Raw genomic sequence first — 12,478 nt, 5'->3', positions numbered from 1 at the left:
TTCATGCTGCGTGCAAGCGTGGGGGCATAACGTGCAACCAGGGTAGGGGAAGTTTGTTGTAAGGGGCGGCTCATAGAAGAGCTTTCGCAGTTTTTGTATTGTAAAGGCTTCTAGAGGAAGACCTTCTTTTCCTTTTTTTAAAAAAAAAAAATGTCAGTTTCCTTGTGCAGACCTTGGTGAAGCGAACCCTTCACCGCATCTTATAGATGGGCAAACAAAACAGCATTACCAGTGGGCAACAAAGAAATGCCATCTGGTTGAAAAATATCCTCATTGCCACCCCTAATGAGATCATTGTTGCAGAAGAACATCCCATCAATGGACACAAAAGTATTCATGCTTCTGTCGATGAGGCACCTTCCTGCGTCTGGCTCGAAACAACACCCATGATCAGTGGCCCACACTCTTCGTGGTATTAGCGATGAAAACGTTACCTTGTCAGTGGGGAAAAGCCTCTTCACTAGCTTTAGCAACCTCTTTAGTGGATGGAACAAGCCTAAACAAATCATGGAACCCATGTGCATGCCGCCGTAGTAGATGACGACCACGTCGCCTCTACTTAAATTTGCCAGGTGTTTGAAAAGTGCATCCATGTCGGCGAAACTGCGCTCGTACACGCCGTTCCACAATGCGACCACTCCTTCCAATCTGAAATTCCCAGCAAAGTTTCTTTCCAGGGCATACTCATGCAGATGTAGTAAAAGACATCACCTATACACAGCACAATAGGTTTCGCCATGTCAACCATCCTCACTACGCAGAGAATAATGTACAGTGGTGTGAACGCCCCGTCCAGTGAACCACACCCACAGTACCTGATTGGATAATGTGGAACCTCCCATGTTCATTGGACAACAACGTGAAAAGCGCAGATTCTTGCATGTGCGGTTCCCAAAGTACCTCGAGGGCTGCACCCCAGGAAAGAAGGACCAGTCCTTCTTCCCTTTCCACTCCCTTGTGTCCAGCATCACCTCATTGGGTATGGGTAAATGACCACACACGATTCCACCAATGCCATCGAAGACATTACCATGTAACACTGGCTGTGCTGCACACTTCATAGGTACCGTTAGAAATTCTGCCTGTTACTGTACTGTCACTTGCCAGCACGTTCACTACAAATGCCGGTAATACACTCCAAAATGTGTGCTTCCACATTTATCCACCTGCACAGCCACTACCACAAATGTAAGGTACCAAAAATGTTTGTGCACTATGCATATTACTGTGTTATAAGTACCTCTGTGCTCGATATCTGCCACTGAGCCGCCATTATGGTCTTTAGAGGCATACTAGTTGGTACGAAATGTTTTCCCCAGTAACCCACCTCCCACATAAAGTGTACAAAATTGGCATCAATAGCAGCATTGATTGTATCGCACCCAGTCAAAGCAACTTTCCGAAAGATCATTATCTGTACAGCTGTACTTTTGGGTAGGCTGCACTATTACAACAGGCTCTTGCATGGGGGCCCTTGCACTCTACGCCCTCTGCAATGCATCCAGAAAGGGAGTGCGCGACTTGGGATGGAATCTGTCCTACATTAAAATGTCGCCAATAGCTCCCAGTGGCTGCAAGAAGTAAAGGTAGAAGACTATGCATTGTGCAGAAGGGACCACAATACCTTTAAATCTAACTCCCTATATATGTGCCTGCGCAAGCTCTTCCCTCATCCATTTCCACCTCCCTCTTCTGCAAAAAAGCAATTCTTGGTAGATGTGCTTTTTCACCTGGGGCCTCCCTCTGCAACATGCTCCCTGCCTTCTTGACTCTTGAGGGGAACCATTGCCGGGTCCTGAAGCTCCTCAGTGTTTCTCTTCACGTCTGCTGTTTCTGCTCATTTCACCAGCTAACTGCATGACGTACACTTAATCTGCACTACTTACCTAACTTTGTGATGTCTAACCCATGTCACCTTCCCCTGCCAGGCAAACCCCTACACTGGCTTTCTGCCAAACCCTGCACTTGACAACTGTTTCCTGTATGCCTAACAGTTTATCCACCACCTCGTGTGTGCACTTATCCATACACTTGGCACAGTTGGCCTACATTTTTACTTGTCATTTCGTCTTCTTTCCATCTACTCTACCTTCCCCTGCACTTGGGGATGTAAGTGACACCTAGGCCAGTAGGTTCATTGTCTGTCTCCTCTCTGTGTGCCTTCCTTTGCTTCGTTGTGGTTTGCTGTGTGTAGGTGCATTACGAATGCCGTAGCATACATTTGCACATTATATTACATCATGCACACAATGCATGCACAACAGTGGCATGCCTGCCACTTACCGTGTGCACTGCAAAGTTGCAGATTGGTTTCGGCACTACCCCTCCCTTACTGAACACTTGTCAAAAAATATTGGGCACACACACCACACTTAGCATGTTACCAACTGCAAAGAACTGCATACACCCAGGCTTCCTGCTCCTCATATTGCTCATTTCCACGGTAGCCTTCTGCACTGCTTTGTGCAAAGAAACCTTCTGGTACACTTTTCCAATACACCGCTGACCCACCAACCTTATGAACAGTGTCTTTCGCTCCACAGTTTCCTTCCCATGGGTCCCATCCAGAAAATGGCTGGATGTGGCACATGAAAGCGTAATGTTCAGCGTAAACTGCTGACTTTTCGTGGTAGGTAGGGAGGAAGGGAAGGGAGATGCGGAGGGGGTGGGATGGGTATTAATTGTAAAACGGGATAAGGAGTTGGGTCTGTAGTACTATCTCAAAAAAGAAATTTTTTTTAAAAAACTTTCTTTTTGTCCTGTTTTTGTTATGCACATGCGAGTTTACACATTTTTTTCGGTTTTTGTCTTTCGATGTGTTCTTGTTCCTTTCTCCTGCTCACACTTGTACGTACAGAAGGTCAACGGTTCTCGTACAGTTCTCCAGGATTGTATGCAATGCTGCATGCAGAGTGTCAAACAAAACGGCATTGCCAATGGAGGGCACAAAAATTGAATTTCCTTGCACCCAGTGCAAATGTTGCTCCTTAATGCTGAACATCCCAACACTGGACACCTGCTTCTGGTTATGAAACACCTCTCGACCTGTCATTGTGGCAAAATTACGGCCTAGTGTGCTCCACGTGCAATTACATACAGGCATGTCCTTGCGAACGCATAGCACCTCACTGTGGTCGTTCCACCAAGAGTGAAATGCTCTCTACACCCATTATTCAAAGGTCACCATCCTCGGAAACAAACAGAGGCAACTGTACATGGCTGCAATATGGTATGCTGGCTGTTGTGAAGGGATAAGCTCTTGGGTGCATAACCAACATCCTACAGCCCTTGGCCATGTACCCAGTACTGTAGGCCTTACGTACAACCAGCACAACCTAAAGGCCTCATGAAAGAGAACATTTACCACAATCCAGAAACGTAACATATGACGAGTTGTGCTAAAGGTAACTGATAACAACCTCAAGTAGCGTCATTTAGCTCCCTAATGTGGGAGGTGGTGCCATAATTGGTGCCATATGGTACCAGATGCATTTCAGGTCACTTGTGCTGGTCTACCACATGTGCAAGGTTGTGCACAACCATTTTCTTAACGTCACCACCAGCGGAGACATGCATACTTAAGTGTATGTCAGTATTATGGTGGCGTACTGTTGCGCAAGTCTAGCCTCTTCACAGACTAATCTGCAGGCTACAGGCTTTTTGGCATACACCCAACAGTGCTGGCCTTGTCCACGCCCAGCTCACCATAACAAACATATGCAGGTGAACAAGTAGCCAGGTACATGCAGGTCACCCCTAGCCACTTCTAAGGATTCACTACTTCAACACTTCTTCCACAGAACACAATGGAGGAGTCGGCACTCCATCAGGTCCAAGCATACTCTACACAGTGTAATAGTTGCAGCCAATCCCCACAACCGTAAAAGCAACACTTTATGCACTGATCACAATCCGCACATTGAGGACAGGATTGTCAAACCAACTTCACCCCACAGCACTCTTTTGCCACACATTGACGGGTCTACAGGCTTAGCACACACAGCACACCGTATTGCAGTGTAGGTTCCATGTTTCATGTGTTCTCCATTGTTTTCCCCTTCTGTCATTGCTCTACCAGCATTGACCGCTAGCCCTCACCACACACTCGTCACCCCAGTGGAACCTATGTGTACATGCCGACCCTCCCGATTTAGGCGGGAGACTCCCGATTTTTAGGTGAAAAATATTGTGATTTTTTTTTTATTTTTTTATATTTTTTTTTTCACGGTCTCCCGCCTAAAATAACTGTAGCCCCAATGCATTCCTATGGGGAAATATGCGTCTCCTGATTTCCCTGTGGAAATCTCCCTCCCAGGTGCATCTGAATGTTGGCATGTATGCCTATGTTGTACTTCTTATTTCATGTCTAATGCAGGCCCCATTTGCAAATGACACTGCCAACTTTCACTCTGACCACATCTGTACATACGTTGCTCAATTACATTGTGTTGCCTGTGCATGCTGGTATGTGAGTGGCTCTGTACATTGTGCAATTCCCAAATTTCTGATGGCTTCCTTTCGTGGCGCAATATGGTGAAAGGCTTCGTCAAGGAAGGGTCTTATAAGGGCCTACCCATTGCAAATGCAGATGGTGAGTTGTGGCTCCTTATTGTGCAACTGGGGTAATCATGTGTACCATACCAGCTCACTTCTGCTGTTCCACCAAGTGCACAATGTCCTGCGCAACCTTTGTGTGCTACTCACCAACTCCAGAAACATGCACAGTGAGAACTCCATTGCTCTATTATTATGTGGAGGCTGTGATTGAGGCCAAGACTGTTGGGTGCATGGCCTTCGACCATGCACCTAACAGTCTAGGCCTAGGCCACAGTCTCCACATCATAACAGAGCCGTGCAGGCGACCAGTTACGCATGTGCCAAATTTCACAAAGCCAACATACCCATCAGCACATCCACCGAACCGCCACACCATAAAGCAGAGAGGCAACAACACGTGTTCCACTTACTGTAATGCAGCAACATACCAGTGTGTTGTGCACTGCTACCCACTTCCAATCAGAAACCATTCCACTACTGCAGTCCGCGCATAGAAGCAATGGTGCATACTGCATGGCAACACTTACTAATCTGCGTAATGGACACTACACAAGCATACACAAACATTTGCACAGGGACCTCTTCCATATGTATGCTGCATGCAACCAACATTATTTGCACTGCAGCCAAATGAGACACAAAGAGCAGCAATGTGGCACCTACTTTGACCCAGTGCAGTTCCCTTTTGAACCAGAGCACATCATTTTCTGTAGAACGGCTGCAGACATGCAGCCAAGGGCCTACGGACTTGTTTACATCGTCATGTCTCGTGCAATGCACTCCCCTTCAGCAAATGTGCCTGCCACCAGATACCGCTGTGACACCACCATCTTCTTGTATATATGGATCAATATCACGTGAAGGTCCTCGCACTCCTGCACCCTTTCCATCCCTTCTTCCCACCACCAGATGCCGTACACTGTTACTTCAAATCCTTTTCCCGCTGCATTCTCTTCCGATACAACAGGCCGCCTACATGGAACACTGGTCACACATCCCGTCACCGCACACTGCAGTGCAAGCAAACTGTTGGCCGTGCTGCGAACAGGGAAATGGGGCGGCAAAGCGGTTCCACATATGACTATTTTGAATATGCGCACACTGCTACGTACAAAAGGCCCAGCCATGCACACAGTACTGTAGACCCTTGCCACACACACTGCAACACTGTCCTCCGATACACCATGGCAATGTTTCCCGAAACCTTTGACGCACAGCACGCTTTCCTCCTGCCAACCACCGGCCACATCCACTGTTCACGGACAGCACAACGGTTCGCAGGCCAATGAGACTTCGCTCCACGGAGCGAACAGGGAAATGGGTCCACGTAGCGGACCCAGATATCACTAATTTTTTGGGGCGTACATTTCACTGTTTTCCAAAACAATTATTGGTCTGATTGCAACCGAATACACTAAAGCACGCTTTCTGCCCCAAGCCCCTGCTCCTGGCACAAATTTGGTGAAAATCCATTCAGCCGTTTGGCCTGTAGCCGTGCGCAAAGTTTTTCCCCATTCAGTCTATGGGGAAAACATTTTTTTGGGACCCACCTATAAATTCTCCGCCCTCCCCACCCGCCTACCCGCACGCACGGAACCTCACCCAACTCGGCGAAAAAATTCAGAGCGGGCCATATACTTTTTGTGCAGTTTGGTGAGGATTCGTCCACGGGGAGCGAAGTTATAAGCCGCCTAAAAAGTGGTCTTCCTATGAGTTTAGCAACTTAACCATAACTACACGGCCGGTGCCCGCTGAGCTGACCGTATCTATTCTAGAGGTTCGGAGCACTGGTTTTCCGAGAGAGATTCGCAGTCTAATGCAGAGTTTGTTCTGATTACCGGTCTTGAGGTTGTCTTTCCCTGCTTGGCAAGGTCATCGGTGTTGAGTCTCCCTATTCTTAATCTCTCTTTGGTTAAGCGAATTGCAGGTCTATGGTTGTACCTGTGTCTTGTTGAGTCTGCCGTTGTTCTACTTTATCACTGTACAGTTACATCCAGTTCTGTTCCATCGGACTTGCGAGTATTCAGTGGACCCAGGGACCAGTAACCGCCACTCTGATCATACCTGTGTCTTGTTGGGTCTGCAGATTGCTTATAGGATGGCACTATCTCAGTGTGTATTTACGTCAGTTCTGTTCTATTGGACATACAAGTACATCCTAGGTATGAAGACTGGTACTCGGTGAGTCCAAAGGTCAAGCAACAACAGATCAGGCTGTGATTTAAGTGGTGTTTTTGAACCATATGCGTTATATGCAGCGGAGGGTTAGAGTGTTCATTATATGGTGTGCGTTTAGAGTATTGATGACAGGTGGCAGCCCCTCAAAGTCACTTGCAGGAGGTTACCTTGCCAGATCCCTCGCCTGATGCCTGATTCAGAGCGTATTCCCTTGAGGCGGAACAGAGTCTGTCCAGTGCTGAAGCTCGGTTATAAGTGCCAGTGTCCCCATTTTCCGGGTCCGGGTAATTGTTTATAGCGGGTGGATAGATATTCCTGATGTAGTTTATGGTTTGAATTGCCGAGTTATATCGTATCATTGTCCCTTCCGAGAGCTAAGAGTGCTAGGGAGCTCAATCTGATTGGAGAGCGTAGTGCATATCCGTGTGAAGGGTAGGATGCGAAATTAGCATTTGTAATAATATATTTGACAGCTGTGTGCAAACTTGAGCTAGTAAAAGAAGGTTCACTGGTGTGGTCATTTTATTTTTTTTTACAATAAAATGAGGAAGAGTTTGTGCATGTATGACCATTTTTTGTCAGTGTGCAGGAAAGGATGCACAATCAGCATTTTCTCTAATACATTTGACACCTGTATACAAGTTTGAATATATTTTCCAATACAATGAAGATTTTGAAAGCAGCGTACAGGTAAACGATGCAAAATTGCCAGAGCATGTTTTTGTGGTAGCTTGCTTCGCTGCTGCTGATCTAAGATTCTTCCCTCAGATTTGGGATGGACCGTGTCAGTTCACTCAGAACTATTACCTCAACCTTTAATTTTTTTTTTATAACCCCCTATCTCCTCCTGGCCTTTTCTTTTCGGATGTTCCCTGCCTATGAGTGTTCTCTCACACTGATCCCCCCCATTCTGCGGGCCATTCACTTCTGCCGTGCCAGCTTCTTGTGTTTTAAAGGTATGCCTTCAATGCTGTTGCAAGCCTCCTCCTGTACTCTTCACTGGCTTTGCACAGTGCCCTAGGGATAAAAATGTGAGCACTTGTATATTGGGGTTGTCGGCTGCCCCATCTTTCCCCGAGTTACGTGACTGAGGGCTGACATGATAGTTTTACCTATTATTTATCTCAGTTTATCAAAAGTGTAGTTTGGCAATCGCAGTATTTACGCGACAGTCATTTGAGGCCAGCTAGCATGGTGCTGGTCCCCCTTTAGCAAGGACCAGAAATAGTGCCAGGACCTTCCCGGGGCAGGCCCTCCATTGCCAGCATCTGACAGTTCGCAAGTTGGCCTTCTGAGTGCTCCTCGGGAGCTATTTGTGCTAGTTTTCGGTTTCTTTTAGTGAATGCTTTCTGAAGTGGTTGCCATGGCAGTTCTTTTATTTCTTTGTCTTGCTGCGCTTAGTAAGCCTGCCATGCCAGTTCAATTGTAATTGGGGATGGGGTTACAAAGCTTACCAGTCCTTTGGGCGCGTTTTCCGTGGCTGAACAGTAGACTGCGTTCTCCTTCTGCTACTGTTTGTATGAATGAGGTTTTCTTTATTTAGTACGTTGTTGCTGTTGATGAGAGGAATTCACACTTTTATTTTATTAGAGTTTTCATGGTAAGCTGCACATAGTAGAAAGGCTGCTCCAACTTAATTTCCTCTAGTTGCAAAACAGCACTACAAAACAGGAATCCCTAAAACTGAAGAACGGGGTAGGGAACATTCCGGAGACTAGGAATGTTTAAAGCATTTCTCTCCACCTTTTGAGTCGCTCAGGCCCCTGAAATCGGATGTTTGTTTTTTGGGGGTGAGAGCACGTTGGATTCTATGGACTGGTATGGGGCTTTTACTCCCCCTCCCACTCTCTCCGCTCAGCAAACCTCTACCTCCTCACTGTACCCCCAGCCCCATGTGCCTCCTCACGCTTCCGCTCCTTCCAACTCCTGGCCCCCCTACACTGGAACTCCCTCCTGCTCTCCATCCGCTCCACCCCTACCTACTCATCCTTCGGCCACTCCCTGAAAGCCCATCTTCTTCACTTCCCACCCCTGACTTCCCTTCCCCTCCCCTCCTACCCTTGCCCCCCCTCTTTTCCCCCCATCCTCTCTCCTTCCCCTCTGACCTTAAATTGGTAACAAATACTACTTAAGGGCAACGAGGACACCAGATCACTCCCCCTTCCCCTGCCTCAAATCCTACACCGTAACTCCCTTCACCTAACCCCTCCTCTACCCTCCCCCCACCCTCTGCCCCCCCTTGTAAATAGTTCTACTTATTGTTCTAATGACCTGTTCATGTTTGTAAATATGCTTCTCTCACTTTTGTACCTGTTGTTATATTGTAAAGCGCTTTGGCTTAAAGCGCTATATAAGTTCAATAAACATAAACCTGCGTTTGTTAATAGAAGCGCTTGAGACCTTCTAAATGTTAATTGTAGTAGTTCAGGCAGGTGTCAGTTAATGCTTCTACCATCACTGCTCGATATGTATTAGGAAGGAAGGGGAGAATTTTGTTTCTCAATTTTTCATCTGAAAACATTTTTTTGCTAGGTTTGAGGGAGAAGTCATAGGAAAACCCAAACGCACCCCAACATTTCTGATTGGACTAGAGTGTTTGCAAACTCCAGCAAAGATGTTCAGCAACTTAGTAACCCGGCAGGATAAACTGCTTGGTAATCGTGAAGGGACCAGGGACATGAATCGCTCTGTTTGATTAATTCATCTGTAGCCAGTCTTTTCTCAGCCATGACTGGATAGACAAAAGGCAGATTTTTCAGGTCGACCAGTTCAGTGTGCTCTAATTTCAGAATGAGCAACGTTTCGTCCGATTAAGACTGCTGTCCGATGCCATGCACTTTAATGATAATGGTAGGGCACATACATAAGTTAAAAAGCAATGGTGAGCTGGGCGAGCCCTGAGGAACTACATAAGGGACATCCGAGATATCTTGGCAGTATGGTTGAGAACCACCTCTTAGGTTCTCTGAGACAAAAGAGGGAAGCCAGTTGATTGTCTGCATGGTTCTTTTAGTGGGTTACCTATTAAGATTTCATGGTCCATGTTATCGAAGGCAGTCGAGATCTAGCCAGCATATCCTGAAGATTTGCACCCAAAATGCTGCTTTAATGTCAATGTCCCACAGGGGCAAAAGACTGAATTCATTCTCCTGGCTAGAGCAAAAACTTAAAATGCTATGGATATGAAAAGCACCAGTGCTCATGTCATCTTTCTTAATTGGTTTGTTGGCAGGCTGAAAGCCATCTCATACCTCACTAACTTTCTCTGGTCTTGTGCTCAGCGGGTCCCCACTGTGACCTTTGACTATCCGTGCAACTAGCACATTTTTATTTTATCTGAAAATCTGGGCAGGGACTCGTATCCGTGATAATTTAGCCCAGAGTTTACTCCACTGTCTCAACGTCTCTCACAAGTCAACACAGCCAATTCACCTCTCCCCTCCTGAGGGCGAGGTAGCTCTATATATTTAGTTTCAATTTCGATGCCAAAAATCCAGCTATCGTTTGATCATGTCTGTGGGAGAAGATGGATCCAGATGTTTTCTGCCTCCCATGAGTTTAGAGCTACCAGATCTACTTCACTGTACACAGTGGGTCTGACCTGCACATAAACCATGCCTCCACTATTCCTATGGATAGACACCATGCAAGTCCTATCCCTCAAATTCTTTGGAAATTATTTTAGGTCATTAAGCAAAGCAAGCAAAACCATTCACATTTTGATTTTGACCTACCCAAGGAATAGATTGGAGGGCAGTGGAATGGCCACCTCACTGTCTGACAGATTGATGTGTTTGAAGAATATGGCATTTGGGTTATTTCCGTGCAACGTTTCGAAGAACCACATTCCTCAAATTCTCTTAACCAACCGGTCTGGAGAACAGAGGTCAGCCACTCTCCAATATCAAATTAAAAGTATATTTGGCTACCCTTTTGTTTACATGACCATTGTCTTTCCCAGATAAACAGCAGCTTGGGCCTACATCCTATTTATAGGAAAATGGGGAGAATTGTTTTGTGTGCAAGTGGCAGCCAGAATTCCTCTGTACGCCTGTGCATATCTGAGCGCTGTACACATAGGAAACCGAGGGGGACAAGCATCTGGTGATCCTTCATTACTAACCCGATCAAGTACCAGGGAGGTGTTGCAGAAGAATTATCGTTCTGTACCTTTTGCATGTCGTTTGTCAAACACTTCTCTTTTTGCCTCTAGTGCACAAGAACATGGAAGGTGGACCTAAATATTTCCTTCCCTGGCTGTTTCCCGAAGGGATGCTAAACATATACAGGTATGCATGGAGTTTTGAACTCCAGATGCCTAAACAATGTTTGTGCGTTGAGACTGTGCTTGTGCATGGGAGTGAGTGTATTATGTGAATATAAATTAATGCCACCAAACATATGCGCGAGTTTATATTTTCTGTATTTGTGATACTTGTTATACAGAAGGGCGGCTAACGTGTAGTTAGGGGTACTGATTCTGTATGTTGGCTGTAAATCTACGTAAATTACGAGGTTTACGTGATATGCAGGTAGAATCTTTGGATAAAGGCTTTAGTTTTCAGCGTGTGGCTGTGGTTGGGAATGCTTGAGTTTGACATACACCCCTTGTCCCAAGCCTACTCTTGGCATGCACACCCAGATTGGGTAGTGGTGGGCAAGTATGGGTGAGCCATAGACTGATGTTTTCTTCAGTATATATGTTAATGACCACAGACATGGAAATGCCTCACTATACAGAGATGCTGAAAGGATCTAATTCCTGCTGTAGTAATCATGTTCACATAGTGACCTACTATTGCTTGGACCTACCTGTATCTCACTAATATCAAGTCCCCAATGGAGCCTTCTCCTTGCACTCGCTCCCAAGACATGATGCACAGAACAGTGTAAGAGGAAGATCAGAAGACTATGTGAAAAGTTGAATACAGCAAATACGCTTGGTGGCTAAGAGTTGGAGTAAAAGTGGTTGTTGAGTGGTGCAAGTTGTAACATATACCAGGGACTATAACAATAGGAGTATACCTGGAGACATTTAGAGGGAGGGAGTAGAAGGGTGATTGTCTGTCTGGATCGGAGAGGAATGTTGATGGGTCGGTTGTCGAACTGGAACATGAGAGTTCATTTTACATGACTAATCGATGGGGCTGAAGTGCTGATTTAAATACACCTATGCTGGAGATATTTGTAATATCGGAGTTTCAATGATGATGAACAAGTAGGGAGATTGACATGAAATGTGAGGAACCACAAGGTAGATAAGGAACTCGGAGGTACACAAGATCTTTCGATAGTGTATGATTCGGGAGTTGGAGTAACAGTGATGGAAGATGACCTGTATGGGGGGGGGTAGACCATGATGGATTTGAATACAGGGAGTATCCTTGTGAAGATGTAGCTGTTGTTCATGACTAGCCAGCTTCCATGGAGATAATGGGTATTAAAGGCTTCAGAAAGTGTGAGTAGAGAAGGGGGAGTAAAGAATAGCAAGGAAGGACCAAGAAGAGGATGTAGTAGGATCCCTGTGTACCAGAGTGGTGATGAGTGTTAGCTGAATGGCAGCAGCTGTCCTTGATGCTCATCAGGTTGAGTCTGGCGCAGTGGCATTTTGGATTACCCAATCACTTTCCAAGTACCCCAGTGTTGCGTGACTTAGGAGATGGGATAATAAAATTGGGGGGAGAAATGTGTAGGAAAGCAAGACTGGTAGGAACAGTATGATCAGGAAGATGGTTAAGTCTGT

The 12,478-nt window shown here is 46.0% G+C and overlaps 1 protein-coding gene across 4 annotated transcripts in view; it reads left to right on the top strand.

Moving 5' to 3' along the window:
- WASF3 (WASP family member 3) overlaps positions 1-12,478 on the top strand; it is a 730,276-nt gene that overhangs the window by 41,570 nt on the left and 676,228 nt on the right. For 2 of the 4 annotated variants that reach the window (XM_069639297.1, XM_069639296.1), the window contains exon 2: positions 10,949-11,024. The exons of the other annotated variants lie outside the window; for them this stretch is intronic. The gene's annotated coding sequence lies outside the window, so the exon portion shown is untranslated. The remainder of the gene's footprint in view (positions 1-10,948; positions 11,025-12,478) is intronic. 4 annotated transcript variants of the gene reach the window in all.

The sequence above is a fragment of the Ambystoma mexicanum genome, chromosome 7q (assembly GCF_040938575.1).
Source record: "Ambystoma mexicanum isolate Mex_15411 chromosome 7q, UKY_AmexF1_1, whole genome shotgun sequence".
Taxonomy (NCBI): domain Eukaryota; kingdom Metazoa; phylum Chordata; class Amphibia; order Caudata; family Ambystomatidae; genus Ambystoma; species Ambystoma mexicanum.
This window is presented reverse-complemented; position numbering and strand designations above follow the sequence as displayed.